The following is an 18,002-nucleotide window of genomic DNA, read 5'->3' on the forward strand; positions in this document are numbered from 1 at the left end:
CCCATGGCCTCCCATTTTGGCACTCTATTTACAAAAACTTATGAAGATCTTCCCTAGGTTTCAATCAGCAGCATTTTAGAGGTTGTAAGGTTAAAAAGCTTTGTGCTTCTCCAGAAACACCAAAAACAGGGATAGAGTGAGATATTTTCTGTACCACCTTGGTGTTTACCCCAGTATATTTGGCACCCATATTAGAAAGTCAGTCAATTTGTTCCCCACCATCAAATTTACCTGAGCCTCCTGTGGGGGAAATTAGTATCAGATGCCTTAACTCTAATGGAGCCTCCTGGCTTTTTATAGGACATTGGCACAAGGGAAATATTCCTGCCATGGAAGGGGCTCTGGTTCCAAGTTGGGTGCCCTTCTGACATTTTTCTCCTTATATAATTGTACAAATGCTTCTAAATATGTAATCTTACCTCTTTTCCTAGCTCTTTTGGAAAACACTTTAAAAATGTGAGATCGTGTAATAATTGAGTCAGCCATTCAGGGCCCTCACTCTTGTGATCCTAATATATCTAATATACACCCCAGAGAGCTTTCTTTTGGGATAGATGAAATATTTATTTTCATAAGTTTGATTATCAGTTCAGTTCAGTCACTCAGTCGTGTCCGACTCTTTGCAACCCCATGAATCGTAGCACGCCAGGTCTCCCTGTCCATCCCCCAACTCCCAGAGTTCACTCAGACTCACATCCATCGAGTCAGTGATGCCATCCAGCCATCTCATCCTCGGTTGTCCCCTTCTCCTCCTGCCCCCAATCCCTCCCAGCATCAGAGTCTTTTCCAATGAGTCAAGTCTTCGCATGAGGTGCCCAAAGTACTGGAGTTTCAGCCTTGGCATCATTCCTTCCAAAGAAATCCCAGGGCTGATCTCCTTCAGAATGGACCGGCTGGATCTCCTTGCAGTCCAAGGCACTCTCAAGAGTCTTCTCCTACCAAAGCACAAAAAGCACAAATTCCAACATTGATGGATGCAAAACCATGACAAAACCCAGCAAGCTGGTTCCCAACTCGGTAGACTTACCATACAAAAACAATGAATTAGCTCCCAACAAGCTGCTTCTAAATCAGGTCGAGTCCAACAATTCCCCTCTCTAGTAAGATGCTGCAACCAATTTGACTTGTTCCATAAAGGAAACACCCAAATTAAGAGGAGAAGATGCAAACCAGAGCAACTTACCCTACAAAATCAAGTCTGTAGACTTACATCACAAAAGGACGTACAAAACCATGATATAACACCAACAAAGTGGTTATCGAATCAGATGGACTTACCTATAAAATAGTATCCATCAGCTCATAGAAATTTGCCAGGTCCATGCTTCAGCTGCAAAGCGCTGGGGCAATGGGTGCTGCATCAGGGAATTCTGAAGGGAAAATCCTCAGGACAGATGGTCCTGGCAGCTGCTAGGGCCTTACCACAGTATTCCCTGACTGGGGCTGGCTAGCCACTAGCAGCAAGGCTCCTGGCTGGCTGAGCCAAATTTGTTATTGAGTTCAACCTTGCTTTGCTCACCACATAGAGGTCAGAGATTCGGAGATGAGATGTTGAGGCAAGGAATACATTTTTATTCAGAAAGTCAGCTGAGAGCATGGCAGATGAATGTCTCAAAATAACCATCAAATCAGGGTCTGGATGCTAGGTTCTTTTTTAGAATAGAGGGGTAGGTGAGGAGGTAAAATTAAAGAAGCTTTTACTCTTAAAATCCCTCGTGGAATGGCTAGCCTAAGGAAGGGCATGTGTTAATTTCTTCCTGTTGTCATGCACAGGTGGACAAGGGCCTGAACAAGGCATTATTTTGGTTTAATATTTAGGCAGGGGGCAAGCTTCTCCCAAGGCAGGCAGTTATGCATAGCCAGTATCCTTTTTGAACAGAAGCAATGAGAAGCAAAGGTTAAAGTAAATTAAACAGATCTAATATGGAGTCATTCTTCCCTGAAACAAAATGAGAACCTTGCTGAGTATTCTCAGCAGTAGGTATTTCCTTTTCATTGTAAATATCATGCCACTCCCTTCTGTCCTACAGTTTCTGCTGAAAAGTCATCAGATAGCCTTTGTATATAACTTTTTTTCTTTTCCCTGGTTGCTTTTAATAGTTTCTCTATATTTAATCTTTGCCATTTTAATGGTCATGTCTTGGTGTCTTCCTCCTTGTGTTTAGCAACTCTCTGTGCTTCCTGGACTTTGATACCTGTCTCCTTTTCAGGTTAGGGAACTGTTCAGCTACCGTTTTTTTAAACATCATCTCAGCCCCTTTCTCTCTCCTCCTTCTAGGACTTCTATAATGCAAGTATTAGTATGCTTATGTTGTCCTAGAACTCTCTTAAATGGTCCTCATGTTTTTTCATTCTTTTTCCTGTTCATCGTCAGTGATTCCCACTACTTTTTCAGCTTGCTGATCCATTCCTTTGTATCATTTAGTGTATTTTTCATTTCAGTTATTATCTTCATCAAGTTTGTATTGTCTAGCTCTATTAAAAACTTCTAACTTCTTGTTCTATGGATCCATTCTTCTCTCAAGGTCTTTGAATTTTCTCAGGTAGCTTGCCTATCTCTACTTCACTTAGTTCTTCTGGGGTTTTTGCTTGTTTGTTCATCTGGAATATGAACAAATTCCTTTGTTGCATCATTTTTTATATAAGTTGCCGTTTTCATTTTATGTGACTGGTAGCTTGCTTAGGTTTCCTGACCTTAGAGAAATGTTCTTTTGTAAGAGATACATGTGTCTCAGTACCAAATATATGTGTTTCTTGTCTATATACTTTGTAGGCTCTCCCATGAAGGCTGTATGGGTCCTTTTATTGTGGTAAGCTATGTGGGATATCTGGTAGGCTCAGTTGAACCCCAGTCTGGTTGGTAGCTAGGTCCTGCCTTCTGAAGAGGCTGCTGACTTGGTGCTTCTAGTTCATTACGTGGCTGACTGCAGAACTCCAGGCTTATACTAGCTCACTGTTGGGTAGGGTAATGGTCCAGAAAACTTTGGGGCTATTGCCTGCCCCCTGGTGGTTGAAGTCAGGTCCTGGGGTTGATGCCAGCCTCGTGATAAAGTTGGTACCTGAGTTTGATTGTAGGACATGTGAATCACAGTTCAGTTCAGTCTAAAGTTTTGTCTGATGCTTTGTGACCCCATGGACTGCACAAGCCAGGCTTCCCTGTCCTTCACCATCTCCCAGAGTTTGTTCAAACTCATGTCCATTGAGTCTGTGATGCCATCCAACCATCTTATCCTCTGTCATCCCCTTCTCCTTTTGCCTTCAATCTTTCCCAGCTTCAGAGTCTTTTCTAATGAGTTCTCTCTTCACAACAGGTGGTCAAGGTATTGGAATTTCAGCAGCTGTCCTTTCAATGAATATTTAGGTTGATTTCCTTTAGGAAAAACTGGTTTGGTCTCCTTGCAATCCAAGGGACTCTCAAGAGTCTTCTCCAGCACCACAGTTCAAAAGCATCAATTCTTTTATGCTTAGCCTTCTTTATGGTCTAACTATAACATCCATGTGTGACTACCGGAAAAATCATATATTTGATTACATGGATCTTTTTTGGCAAAGTGCTGTCTCTGCTTTTTAATACACTATCTAGGTTGGTCATAACTTTTCTTCGAAGGAGTGAGCAAATTTAATTTCATTGCTGTAGTCACCATCTTAAGTGATTTTGGAGTCCAAGAAAATAAAATCTGGCACTGTTTCCACTTTTCCTCATGTATTTGCCATGAAGTTTTGGGTCCTGATGCCATGATCTCTGTTTTCTGAATATTGAGTTTTAAGCCAGCTTTTTCACTCTCTTTCATCCTCATCAAGAGGCTGCTTAGTTGTTGACTGATTTCTGCCATTAGAAGAGTATCATCTCCATATCTGAGGCTGTTGATATTTCTCCCAGCAGTTTTGATTCTAGCTTGTGATTCGTCCAGTCCAGCCTTTCAAATGATGTACTCTGCATATAAATTAAATAAACAGAGTGACAGTATACACCCTTATTGTACTCCTTCTCCAATTTTGAACCAGTCCATTGTCCCATGTCTGGTTCTAACTGTTGCATGTTACCCTGCATATAGGTTTCTCAGGAGGCAGGTAATATGGTCTGGTATTTTCATTTCTTTAAGAATTTTCAGCAATTTTCCTTGTAGTGATCCACAGAGTCAAAGGCTTTAGCATGGTCAATGAAGCTGAAAGAAATGTTTTTCTCAAATTCTCTTGTTTCTTCTATGATACAACGGACGTTGGCAGTTTATTTTCTGGTTCCTCCTCTTTTCTAAATCCAGCTTGTACATCTAGAAGTTCTCAGTTTATGTTCTGGAAGTTCTCAATTTTACTTTTGAAGCCTTGCTTGAAGGATTTTGAGCATTACCTTGCAAGCATATGAAATGAGTGCAGTTGTACAGCAGTTTGAACTTTGTTTGGCATTGCCCTTCTTCGAAATTGGAATGAAAACTGACCTTTTCTAGTCCTGTGGCCACTGCTGAATTTTCCAAATTTGTTGGCATATTGAGTGCAGCACTTTAACAGCATCATCTTTTAGTATTTGAAATAGGTGACCTGGAATTCCAACATCTCCACTAGCTTTGTTACTTTGTTTGTAGGAGTGCTTCCTAAATCCCTTTGACCTCATACTCCAGGATTTCTGACTCTGTTAGTGATCATATCATTGTGGTTATCCGAATCTTTAAGAACTTTTTTTGTACAATTCTTCTATGTATTCTTGCCACCTCTTCTCAATGTCTTCTGCTTCTCTTGACTGCTTACTATTTCTGTCCTTTATTATTCCTGTCTTTGCATGAAATGTTCCCTTGGTATCTCTGATTATCTTGAAGAGGTCTGTCATTTTTCCCATTCTAATGTTTTCCTCTATTTTTTGCATTGTTCACTTAAGAAGACTGTCTTATCTCTCCCAGCTATTCTTTGAAACTCTACATTCAGTTGGGTATATCCTTCCCTTTCTGCTTTGGAGTTCACTTCTCTTCTTTCTCAGCCTCTTGTAAGGCCTCCTGAGAACTATTTTGCCTTCTTGTATTTCTTTTTCTTAGGGATGGTTTTGGTTACTGCCTCCTGTATGGTGTTATGAACCTGCGCTTGTCTATGAGATCTAATCCCTTGAATCTATTTGTCACTTCCACTGTATAATCATAAGGGAGTTGATTTAGGTCATACCTGAATGGCCTAGTGATTTTTCCCTACTTTCTTCATTTTAAGTCTGAATTTTGCATTAAGGAGTTCATCATCTGAGCCACAGTCAGCTCTGGGTCTTGTTTTTGCTGATTGCTTCTCCATCTTCAGCTGCAAAGAATATAGTCAATCTGATTTCGCTATGGACCAACTGGTGATGTCATATGTAGAGTCAACTCTTGTTTTGTTGGAAGAGGGTGTTTGCTATGACCAGTGTGTTTAATTTTCTGATCTTACTCTCAAATGCAGTTTAACAATCTTTTGTACTCTCTTCGCCTCAGGATAACTGTTTTTGATGACATATTTTATAGCTTATTGTTTTGTGTATCCCTTAACTTCTTACGTGGTTTTAGATAATATTACTATTTCTTGTCTTTTAACCTTCCTACTAGCTATGTGTATGGATGCTTTTTCCGTTTACTAAATGTTTGTCTTTCTGTTGAGTTTTTTCATTTTGTAATTTTCATGTTTCCAGTTTCCAACATTTCTTTTTTCACCTTGAGAAGTTCTTGCAATATTTCTTGCAAAGCTGGTTTCATGGTGCTGAACTGTTTTAGTTTTTGCTTGTCTGTAAAGCTTTTGATCTCTTTATCAAACTTAAATTATTGTCAAGATGAAGCTCATGTTACTCGCCTCACACCTGGCCGATGAATCGGAGACTGGATGCTGAGGCAAGAAATACGACTTCATTTGGAAAGCCTGCAGACCCAGAATATGGCAGACTAATGTCTCCTAATAGCCAACTTATTGGGGTCTGGATGCCAGGTTCTTTTATAGAATAAGGAAGGGAGGTGAGCAGGTGAAGTAAAAGGCCATGCCTCTTACAAATCTCTCCTGGAATGACTGATCTTGGTGGGGAGGAATGTGTTAATTTCTTTCTTCCTGTAGCCATCCACAGGTGGATAGAGTCCTCTTCAAAGGCATTTTGGTTTAACGTTCAGGCAGGAGTAAGCTTCCCTGAGGCAGGCCATTATATATGGACATTATCCTTTTAGTGAATTAAAGCAATAGGAAGCATAGGTTAAAAGAAACAGATTCAACATGGAGTCAGTTCTTCCCTGTAACAAACAGTTCCCCACTATCAATGTCCATTCCATAATCTTATGGAAAATGGGGTAATGACCATTTAATTGCTTTATGTTGTGTCTTGTCAGATGAATCTCTCTGGGAATGCCCACTGTTGGTGCCAGTGTTCCAAATGTTCTTTCTTTTGTTCCTATATTGAAAGTGCATACTTTATACCTGTAGACTTAAAAAATATTTACACACTGTAAGTTAAGAGTTATGTTTTAAGAGGTGGGAATTTTGAGGACTTCAAGCCTGGGAGGCAACATGTCAAGTTAAGGAATTTAGTGCTTTTTTATGTATGGGAAGATGCAAAAATCTGGGCTCAGTGAAATTATTTCTTTGATATGTACCTCAGCTGTCTGGGGGCCTGTATCCTGAGTTTCCTCAGGGCTCACCATACAGGGTAACTATAGTCTAATGGCTGCTGGATGGCAGGTATTTGTCTCCTTCCTGAGTTTCTTCAGGGATCACTGGCTCACATTGGCGGGCTACCTCAGATCCTTTCCTACTGGACAGTAATTTGACCATATTTTATGATCAAATTTGGTCCCATGTTTCTGGGAGGTTCATCCCAGCGCAGGTGAAAATTCTTAATATGCCACTTTAGGTGTTAAATTTTGTGTTCAACAACATTGATAATGGGCCTCCCTCGTGGCTTAGATGATAAAGAATCTACCTGCAATGCCGGAGACCTGGGTTCGTACCCTTGGTTGGGTAAGTCCCCAACCGAGAAGAGAGCGGCTACCCATGCCAGTATTCTGGCCTGGAGAATTCCATGGACAGAAGAGGCTGGTAGGCTACAGTCCATGGGGTCACAAAGAGTTGGACACGACTGAGCAACTTTCACTTTCAGTTTCCATTGATAAAGATTGTCTGGATCTTGTCTGATTGTGAACCAGTAGCTGCTTTCCCTTGTTTTATCTTCCCATACCTAGAATCATATTATTAGAATTACTTTATGTTATACATGTTACTTATTTCCTCAAGATGTTTAGTCATAGAAGTTTTGTTGAAGGTCTGGTTACACACTGGGTACTGTACGAGATAACAATCTTATTAATAAGACAGCATATAAGTAATGGAGCTAGTAACATTGACAAAGTCATAGCGCAGCAAGGAGACAGAAATCACAGACATTTGAAAACAAAGAACAAGTTAAAACAATGATTAATCCAGTTGTAATTCAGTTGCTATATTCCAGCAGTCAAATGAGCCATAACAGATTCAGTTAGCTATCAGAAGCTTTACTGTACCAGCCATGGATTCCTAGACATGCACAACTTACTCTTGGAGACAGCATATGTTTTTGTCAGGATCAGTCAGGTCGAGAGAAGAAGACAAATGTTTCAATTCTGCTTACAAAAGTGTAATGTATCAAATTACAGTAAGTCATAGTTAAAGGGGAAGGTTTTCTTTATACCTGGCACACATAGATTTAAAACAGTAATTTTTTTAGATAGAAACCATAAAAATTATAACCAAATTTACCAGTTCACTTGGCCTCTGAGAGTTTGTCCATAAAGAAGCATGAATGCTGATGAATAGATGCTTTCAAATTGTGATGCTGCCGAAGACTCCTGAGAGTCCTTTGGACTGCAAGGAAATCAACCCAGTCAATTTTAAAGGGAATGAGCCCTGAATAATCATTAGAAGGACTGATGCTGAAGTCGAAGCTCCAATACTTTGACCAACTGATGTAGTCAGCTCACTCATTGGAAAAGATTCTGATGGTGAGAAATATTGAGGAGAGGAAGAGATGGGGGTGACAGGATGAGATGGTTGGATAGCATCACTGACTCAATGGCATGAGTTTGAGCAAACCCTGGGAGATAGTAAACGACAGAGAAGCCTTTCGTGCTGCAGTCTGTGGGATTACAAAGAATCAGACATGATTTAGCAACTTAACAAGAACAAAAATAACCTAAGAACATTTGTTACTCATTTGACAGCTTTTTCTATTAGCATACCAAGTGAACCTAATTAGTTTAATATCTCCCTTTGGGGTAGTTTAGGGGCCCTTTGAAGCATTTCAGAGTTAGGCAGAGGTCAAAGGAGCTTCATTATATTTTGATTTGGGAGGTTTTGTGAAAAGAATATCAAAGTTTTGAAACACAACAGGATCTTAGGTCAGTGTGAAGCAGTAGATATTCACTTAGCCAAAGTAACAATAAAATATTTTTAAGACAAATACAGAACAGATCACTTAAGAGTTAAAGAAACTTAAAATCTGTAATCAAAGGCAATGCAATATCTTAAGAAAATTTCTTTTTAATAGTGAGAAAAGCCAAATTCAAGTTTTGCATCAGTGTATTTTTAAAGGTTTATTTATTCAAACTTATTTAAATGTAATCCTCACTGATTATGTGCAAAAGTCTTTTTTTGGGGCCCAGTTTCCACAAACTTTCCATCACTTAACATATTTTAGCACAATTCTAACTTTCAATTATGGAATATCTGAAGAGATCCCAAAATATAATTATTTCTAAAAGTTCACCCAAAGCTCTTATCTCATTTTCATTTTCTTTCCTTGCTGATGAATTTATAACAGAACAAGATTTTATTTCACTTATATTAAACCAAGGCACAATAAAAGTATTATAATTAATGGTGATGATTCCTAACACTGTCTGTATTATATTAATTACATCAATGAACAAACATTAATACCAGTATTAATTTAATATTAACTCCCAGTTCACATGAACCTGACACTTATTTATTTAGAATTGTTGTGTTGTATTTAGAATTGTTTGTATCTAGAATTGTTTGGTTTGTAATTTCTTACTTTTCTTTAGTCAATTAAATAGAGCTCTTTTACAGCTCAACCACAGAAATGTTATTCAAAGACAAAGATATATACAGACAGAGACCTCATTTCTGATTTTAAGATTTCAGCCCTAAATCAGGTACAGAAATGTAAAACCCATCAGATTACAAAGGAGGTTGGATTAAAAGTGGGTTTTGGCAGATGGAATAAGTCAAACTCACTTGGTTAGATGGCTGAATATTTGCAGAAAAGATACTTAGGATTTGTATTTACCTAGAACAAGCCGTGACACCCCACTCTAGTACTCTTGCCTGGAAAATCCCATCGACGGAGGAGCCTGGTGGGCTGCAGTCCATCGGGTCGCTAAGAGTCGGACACGACTGAGCGACTTCACTTTCACTTTTCACTTTCATGCATTGGAGAAGGAAATGGCAACCCACTCCAGTATTCTTGCCTAGAGAATCCCAGGGACTGGGGAGCCTGGTGGGCTGCCGTCTATGAGGTGCACAGAGTCGGACATGACTGAAGCGACTTAGCAGCAGCAGCAGAACAAGCCAACTTCTAAATTACTTTCTCTTCTTTAAAATTTGCACTTTAAAAGAATGGCAGAGATAGGGTTCCTGAGAAGACCAGGTAGGATATTTGCATCTCAAAGACACAGGCAACTTTGTCCTAGGGTGACTGTTTCCCCCTTAGTTTAATACTTCCATGCCTCTTAAGCTAAAAAGGAAAGGTTTGGGGAGTGGCAGCAGCAGCTGCTGCTAACTGAGTGAAACTAAGCTATGACGTGTGGGGCCACCCAAGATGGCCGGGTCATGGTGGAGAGGTCTGACAATGTGGTCCACTGGAGAAGGGAATGGCAAACCACCTCAGTGTTCTTGCCTTAGACAAGTTAGACAAGGCTGTGGTCCATGTGATCAGATTGGCTAGTTGTCTGTGATTGTGGTTTCAGTCTATCTGCCCTCTGATGCCCTCTCTCAGCACCTACCATCTTACTTGGGTTTCTCTTACCTTGGATGTGGGCTATTTCTTCATGGCTGCTCCAGCAAAGCGCAGCCACTGCTCCTTACCTTGGACGTGGGGTAGCTCCTCTCTGACCTTGGATGTAGGGTATCTTCTCTCAGCGGCTCCTGTACAGCGCAGCCACTGCTCCCACTCCCCAAACCTTTCCTTTTTAGCTTAAGAGGCATGGAAGTATTAAACTAAGGGGGAAACAGAGTCACCCTAGGACAAAGTTGCCTGTGTCTTTGAGATGCAAATATCCTACCTGGTCTCCTCAGGAACCCTATCTCTGGGATTGGAATGCTCAAACTACCATACAAAAGCACTCATCTCACATGCTGGTAAAGTAATGCTCAAAATTCTCCAAGCCAGCCTTCAACAGTGCGTGAACTACCGGATGTTCAAGATGGTTTTAGAAAAGGCAGAGGAACCAGAGATCAAATGGCCAGCATCCACTGGATCATCAAAAAAGCGAGAGTTCCAGAAAAACATCTACTTCTGCTTTATTGACTATGCCAAAGCCTTTGACTGTGTGGATCATGGCGTGACTCATAGTTTCATTGAGTTAGATAAGGCTGTGGTCCATATTATCATTGTGGTCTTCAGTCTGTCTGCCCTCTGATGGAGAATGATAAGAGGCTTATGGACGATTCCTAATGGGAGAGACTGACTGAAGGGAAAACTTGATCTTGTTCTGATGGGTGGGGCCGTGCTCAGTTCAGTTCAGTTCAGTCGCTCAGTCGTGTCCGACTCTTTGCAACCCTATGAATCACAGCATGCCAGGCCTCCCTGTCCATCACCATCTCCCAGAGTTCACTCAGACTCAAGTCCATCGAGTCCGTGATGCCATCCAGCCATCTCATCCTCGGTCATCCCGTTCTCCTCCTGCCCCCAACCCCTCCCAGCATCAGAGTCTTTTCCAATGAGTCAACTCTTCCCATGAGGTGGCCAAAGTACTGGAGCTTCAGCTTTAGCATCATTCCTTCCAAAGAGTTCCCAGGGTTGATCTCCTTCAGAATGGACAGTTTGGGTCTCCTTGCAGTCCAAGGGACTCTCAAGAGTCTTCTCCAACACCACAGTTCAAAAGCATCAATTCGTCGGTGCTCAGCCTTCTGCACAGTCCAACTCTCATATCCATACATGACCACAGGAAAAACCATAGCCTTGACTAGACGGACCTTAGTCGGCAAAGTAATGTCTCTGCTTTTGAATATACTATCTAGGTTGGTCATAACTTTCCTTCCAAGGAGTAAGCATCTTTTAATTTCATGGCTGCAGTCACCATCTGCAGTGATTTTGGAGCCAAAAAAAATAAAGTCTGACACTGTTTCCACTGTTTCCCCATCTATTTCCCATGAAGTGACGGACCCGGATGCCATGATCTTCGTTTTCTGAATGTTGAGCTTTAAGCCGACTTTTTCCCTCTTCTCTTTCACTTTCATCAAGAGGCTTTTTAGCTCCTCTTCACTTTCTGCCATAAGGGTGGTGTCATCTGCATATCTGAGGTTATTGATATTTCTCCCAGCAATCTTGATTCCAGCTTGTGTTTCTTCCAGTCCAGCGTTTCTCATGATGTACTCTGCATAGAAGTTAAATAAGCAGGGTGACAATATACAGCCTTGACGTACTCCTTTTCCTATTTGGAACCAGTCTGTTGTTCCATGTCCAGTTGTAACCGTTGCTTCCTGACCTGCATACAGATTTTTCAAGAGGCAGGTTAGGTGGTCTGGTATTCCCATCTCTTTCAGAATTTTCCACAGTTTATTGTGATGCACACAGTCAAAGGCTTTGGCATAGTCAATAAAGCAGAAAAAGATGTTTTTCTGGAACTCTTGCTTTTTCCATGATCCAGCGGATGTTGGCAATGTGATCTCTGGTTCCTCTGGCTTTTCTAAAACCAGCTTGAACATCAGGGAGTTCACGGTTCACGTATTGCTGAAGGCTGGCTTGGAGAATTTTGAGCATTACTAGCATGTGAGATGAGTGCAATTGTGCGGTAGTTTGAGCATTCTTTGGCATTGCCTTTCTTTGGAATTGGAATGAAAACTGAAGTCAAGAAACACCTGGAGTAACAGGCAAAGTTGGCCTTGGAATGCAGAATGAAGCAGGGAAAAAAACTAATAGAGTTTTGCCAAGAAAATGCACTGGTCATAGCAAACACCCTCTTCCAACAACACAAGAGAAGACTCTACACATGGACATCACCAGATGGTCAACACCAAAATCAGATTGATTATATTCTTTGCAGCTAAAGATGGAGAAGCTCTATACAGTCAACAAAAACAAGACCAGGAGCTGACTGTGGCTGAGATCACGAACTCCTTATTGCCAAATTCAGACTCAAATTGAAGAAAGTAGGGAAAACCACTAGACCATTCAGGTATGACCTAAATCAAATCCCTTATGATTATACAGTGGAAGTGAGAAATAGATTTAAGGGCCTAGATCTGATAGATAGAGTGCCTGATGAACTATGGAATGAGGTTTGTGACATTATACAGGAGACAGGGATCGAGACCATCCCCATGGAAAAGAAATGCAAAAAAAGCAAAATGGCTGTCTGGGGAGGCCTTACAAATAGCTGTGAAGAGAAGAGAGGCGAAAAGCAAAGGAGAAAAGGAAAGATATAAGCGTCTGAATGCAGAGTTCCAAAGAATAGCAAGAAGAGATAAGAAAGCCTTCTTCAGCGATCAATGCAAAGAAATAGAGGAAAACAACAGAATGGGAAAGACTAGAGATCTCTTTAAGAAAATTAGAGATACCAAGGGAACGTTTCATGCAAAGATGGGCTCGATAAAGGACAGAAATGGTATGGACCTAACAGAAGCAGAAGATATTAAGAAGAGGTGGCAAGAATACACAGAAGAACTGTACAAAAAAGATCTTCATGACCCAGATAATCATGATGATGTGATCACTCATCTAGAGCCAGACATCCTGGAATATGAAGTCAAGTGGGCCTTAGAAAGCATCACTATGAACAAAACTAGTGGAGGTGATGGCATTCCAGCCGAGCTATTTCAAATCCTGAAAGATGATGCTGTGAAAGTGCTGCACTCAAAAAAGTGCCAGCAAATTTGGAAAACTCAGCAGTGGCCACAGGACTGGAAATGTCAGTTTTCATTCCAATCCCAAAGAAAGGCAATGCCAAAGAATGCTCAAACTACCGCACAATTCAGATGCTTATATCTTTCCTTTTCTCCTTTGCTTTTTGCTTCTCTTCTTTTCATAACTATTTGTAAGGCCTCCTCAGACAGCCATTTTGCTTGGCATTTCTTTTCCATGGGGATGGTCTTGATCCCTGTCTCCTGTACAATGTCACGAACCTCATTCCATAGTTCATCAGGCACTCTATGTATCAGATCTAGGCCCTTAAATCTATTTCTCACTTCCACTGTATAATCATAAGGGATTTGATTTAGGTCCTACCTGAATGGTCTAGTGGTTTTCCCTACTTTCTTCAATTTGAGTCTGAAGTTGGCAATAAGGAGTTCGTGATCTCAGCCACAGTCAGCTCCTGGTCTTGTCTTTGTTGACTGTATAGAGCTTCTCCGTCTTTGGCCATGCCCAGTAAATCTTTAATCCCATTTTGTGTTGATGGGTGGAGCTGTGTTCCTCCCAGCTGCTTACCTGAGGACACACTGTGGTGGAGGGAATGGTGACCTCCTTCCAAAGGTTGCGTGCAGGTACTGCTACACTCAGTGCCCCCGCCCTGCAGCCGGCCACCAGGGACCCATGCCTCCACTGGAGACTCCCTCCTGCGAGGGGCTGGTGGTGGGAAAAACAGGCCCGCTCTCCGTAAATCTTTAATCCGATTATCTGCTCAAGGATGGGGTTGCACTCCCTCCCTGGTAACTTTTTGGCCTGAGGCGACCCCGCCCTCCAAGAGGGGACCTTCTAGACTGCTGCTACCAGTGCCTCCCTACCCGTGGCGAGCCCCTGCTGACCCGCTCCTCCGCAGGAGGCCCTCCAACACCAGCAGGTAGTGTTGCTTCGGTCTCCTCTGAGCCTTGGTGTGTGCAAGGTTTTGTTTGTGCCCTCCAAGACTGGAGTCTGTGTTTCCCCCAGTCCTGTGGAAGTTGTAATCAAATCCTGCTGGCCTTCAAAGTCAGATTCCCTGGGAATTCTCAGGCCCTTTATTGAACCCCCAGGCTGGGAAGCCTGATGTGGGGTTCAGAACCTTCACAATTGTGGGAGAACTTCTTTGGTATTATTGGTCTCCAGTTTGTGGTCACCCACCCAGAGAGTAGCGCAAGTCACTCAGTTGTGTCCAACTCTTTGCCACGCCATGGACTGTAGCCCACCAGGGTCCTCTGTCCATGGAATTCTCCAGGCCAGAATACTGGAGTGCGTAGCCATTCTGTTCTCCAGGGGATCTTCCCAACCCAGGGATCAACCCAGGTCTCCCACATTGCCGGTGGATTCTTTACCATCTGAGCCACCAGGGAAGCCCACCTGGTGGGTATGGGATTTGATTTTATCGTGATTGTGCCCCTCCTACCATCTTGCTGTGGATTCTCCTTTGTCTTTGGATGTAGGGTTACTTTTTTTGGTAGGTTCCAGCATCCTCCTTTGATGATTGTTCAATGGCTAGTTGTGATTTTGGTCAGATTTTGTTTTTCTTGAGTCTGGTGTCTGCCTCCTGGTGGGTGAGGCTAGTCCCAAGGCTAGAACAGGCTCTGTGGAGGGCAGGGTTAGGGCCCAAGGCATTCAGGACTCCTGCCTGCCCACTGGTGAGTACAGTTGGCTTCTGGGCCCTCTGGTGGGCAGATCCACATTCTGCTATATGATCAAGGGGGTTTTAGGACAGCCTGTCTGTTGATGACTGGGGCTGTGTCCCCCACAGTTAGTTGCTTGGCTAGAGGCATCTCAGCACTGGCTCCTACAGGCTTTGGGCACTAATGAGCTAGAGGGAGGATTCCACAGTGGCACTGGAAGTAGTAATGTCCACATGGTAGAAGCTCCCCAGAATGGCTTCTACCAATGTCTGTGTTCCTAGGGTGAACTGTGATTACCTCCTGCCTCTCTTGGGCAGTCTCCAAAATCAGCAGATATACCTGACCTGGGTTTCTCTCAAATCACAGTTTCTGCCCTGAATCCTGGAGCATGTGAGATTTTGTGTACATCATTTAATGGTGAAATCTCTATTTCTGTTAGCCCTCTGTGACTCCCCAAAGTAAGCCCTACCAGCCTTCAAACCATGTTGTGCTCTGGGGTGTGTTTTCCTGGTGCAGATACAACTATACAGGCCTGTGACCTCTTTATGTAAATGACTGGTGGGATTGATGAGATGTGTATTTATCACTGAGATTTTTTCAGATGTCTCCATTTCCAGCAAAAGCTAAATCATACAGGTTTGATTTAATTATCCACCAGAGAGAATTTTACCTTACAAAGGAAACAGACCTTTTCTGATTTCTGCAACTCTGAGTACAACTGCAAAGAACACATCAAGGCCGTGGTGGCGGGGAGGGGGGGGTGTTGAAAGTTACCCAGAAACTGCTGAATGGAGCAGCTGCTTTCTGCTGAATGTCTCTACCTCAGTGATGCTTAATTTTGCACTCAAGGATTCTGGAAATATACTTGATGCCTTCTAGCTGACACTATAACCAACCCTTGAGGGGCAAAAGTAACATAGGATAATGCTGCTTTGATTCATGAAATGGGAATAGTTGTAAAGACCAAAAATGACAGTGAATATTTGTGTAGAACAAAAATGATAGAGTTGAGCTTGTGGGAAATCACAGCCACTTACCTGCTGTGACTTCATTCAATTAAAAGGGATGCACCTTCTGCTGTCCAATAGTAAAAATGAAACTGACTTATATTTGTAGAGGTCATAATTCAGGCGTCCATCAAGGATGCAAAACAGCCTGTGTCCTGAAAAGAGGTTTATGACTTTGCCAAAAAACCATTTTGGATTCGTTAGCAGTTAGTTGGAATAACAGATTCTGTGACATTGCCAGGTCCTGCCAAATGTATGTCAGGTGTCAAGTGTACAAGACCCTTATGTTTATACAGACACTTGTGAGAATGTTAGACCCTTTCATTGAGACCCAATCTTGTATGTGAACCTAGTCTTAGATACATATGGAATCTGCAAAATAAAATTCATAGTTGCTTTGTTTCTCTTTAATCCTAAACTTGTAATACTGAGAATCCTTTCCTAACAATACATAATGTGAGGCTCATATTGGGTTTCAAAATGTTTAAAAAAGTAAATTGGTTTGCTTTTTTTTTTTTTAAACAAAGTGTTTAAAATTGGCAAGGGGCAAATAACTTTGTCTTCAGCTATGTATGTGAGAAGTAATCTTTCTCCCAGTAATCTTCTAGCACTTAAAAACAATGTCTTTAAACCATTTTATATTTAGCTTTGTAACCTATCTTTAGCAACTAAAGTTAAAGTCAGAATATAGTACATTCTGTGGACAAAGCTGACTGCTTAAAAAAATTTAACAGTTTAGAGATATATAACTTTAAAGTATGCTTATATCAACCTAATTGTCCTTTATTTTGGCTCATCTAATTTACAAACATGATTTCTGAAGTCGAACAGTATTTGTAATGGCAATGTCCGAAGCAATTTTGGCTGAGTGAAATGCTATTTGTTGAACAAAAATGTAGTTGTTTGTGCAAGTTTAAACATTTCATAAGGCCAGCTGAGTTCCTTTCAACCTACTTACAAAATAATTATTGGCAAGTGAAATGGACTGAGGGGTAGAGACAAGACATTTTCAAGCTTCTGAGATTTATAAAACCAAATTCTTCAGCCATCAAAAGTAAAATCAAAAGGTCACAGACAATTAAAAGGTACAGGTTTAAATCTCAGGATTAAAAAAAGTTCCAACAAGAAGAATATTTACAATGGAACAATGAGGAAAATGTTTCGTTACAGTCAGAAACACGGAAAATATGCTGTTGAAAATTGTTGGCTCTGAAATAAATAAAATCCAGACTGAGACTATTAAAAATATCAAAGTGATCTACTATGTGCCAACTCTATCTTGTTCTGTTGTTATAAAGATAATCCATTATTGAATATAATACTGTTCTGGTTAACTTATCAAAGACATTTTCCACTTGCAAGCTGTTGTTTACCATATGCTATACTTCTCAACAATTTTAGTACACTTCCATCAGAAAACCATAAGCACAGAGAGAGAAGGAAATTGAAACATATTTTAACTTCCTAACCAGGGTACAAATCCCTTCCAACCTAGTCATTCCACCGCTTATAATTGATGCTCAGTAGAACTGAGATTTTTTTGGATGGCAAAATAATAGATTAAAAAATACTTTGAGATGTTTGTAGCCTGTCAGGTGAAAGAAAGCATTCTTGTACACAGGCTGCCTAGTCTGAAACCCTCTAGTGATGGAGCTCACCACCTTGCAAGGAAACCCATTCTCTCAATGGGTAGCTTGACAATTAGGAAGGTATGTGCTAAACTGAGCTTTATACCAACAGACCCTTGATTTGTCTTTTAGAATATTCCTACTCCATCTTCATTAGCTTAGTTTTCTGAAGCTCACTTTTCTGTGTCCTGTATGGTTTCTTCTCCATGTGGCAATCTCATTTCACCTCTGTTTCCACTATCCTTTAATGCCTTAAGGGGTTTTAAAAATTCATATCGATTGAATGAGCTTAACTATTAAATATTCAATTTTGCCCTTAAAACAGCATTTTGAAACTATGACATTCAGAAAACAAGAGTTATAGCATTCAGTTGGATTCAATTTGGGATTACCCCTTTGTGATTAGACTAGCATTAACTAACAACAGATATTTAGGGGAGAAAATAGGATAGAACATCTAATCTTGCCAACACTGTGTATATTTGAGGGGAGGGGGCATGATAAATTTTTATAATGAAATGCATGTGCTCTAAGACAATGAATTTGGTGTTTTAAAACACTGAGGTCTAGTAGTTTAAAAGCCATGGGATTTATTTTAGGTCATGTTTTAGAAATAATGTTACAATCTAAGTATCTTGTTGGTAAGAAA

This window comes from Oryx dammah, unplaced genomic scaffold (genome assembly GCF_014754425.2).
Source record: "Oryx dammah isolate SB20612 unplaced genomic scaffold, SCBI_Odam_1.1 HiC_scaffold_26, whole genome shotgun sequence".
NCBI lineage: Eukaryota > Metazoa > Chordata > Mammalia > Artiodactyla > Bovidae > Oryx > Oryx dammah.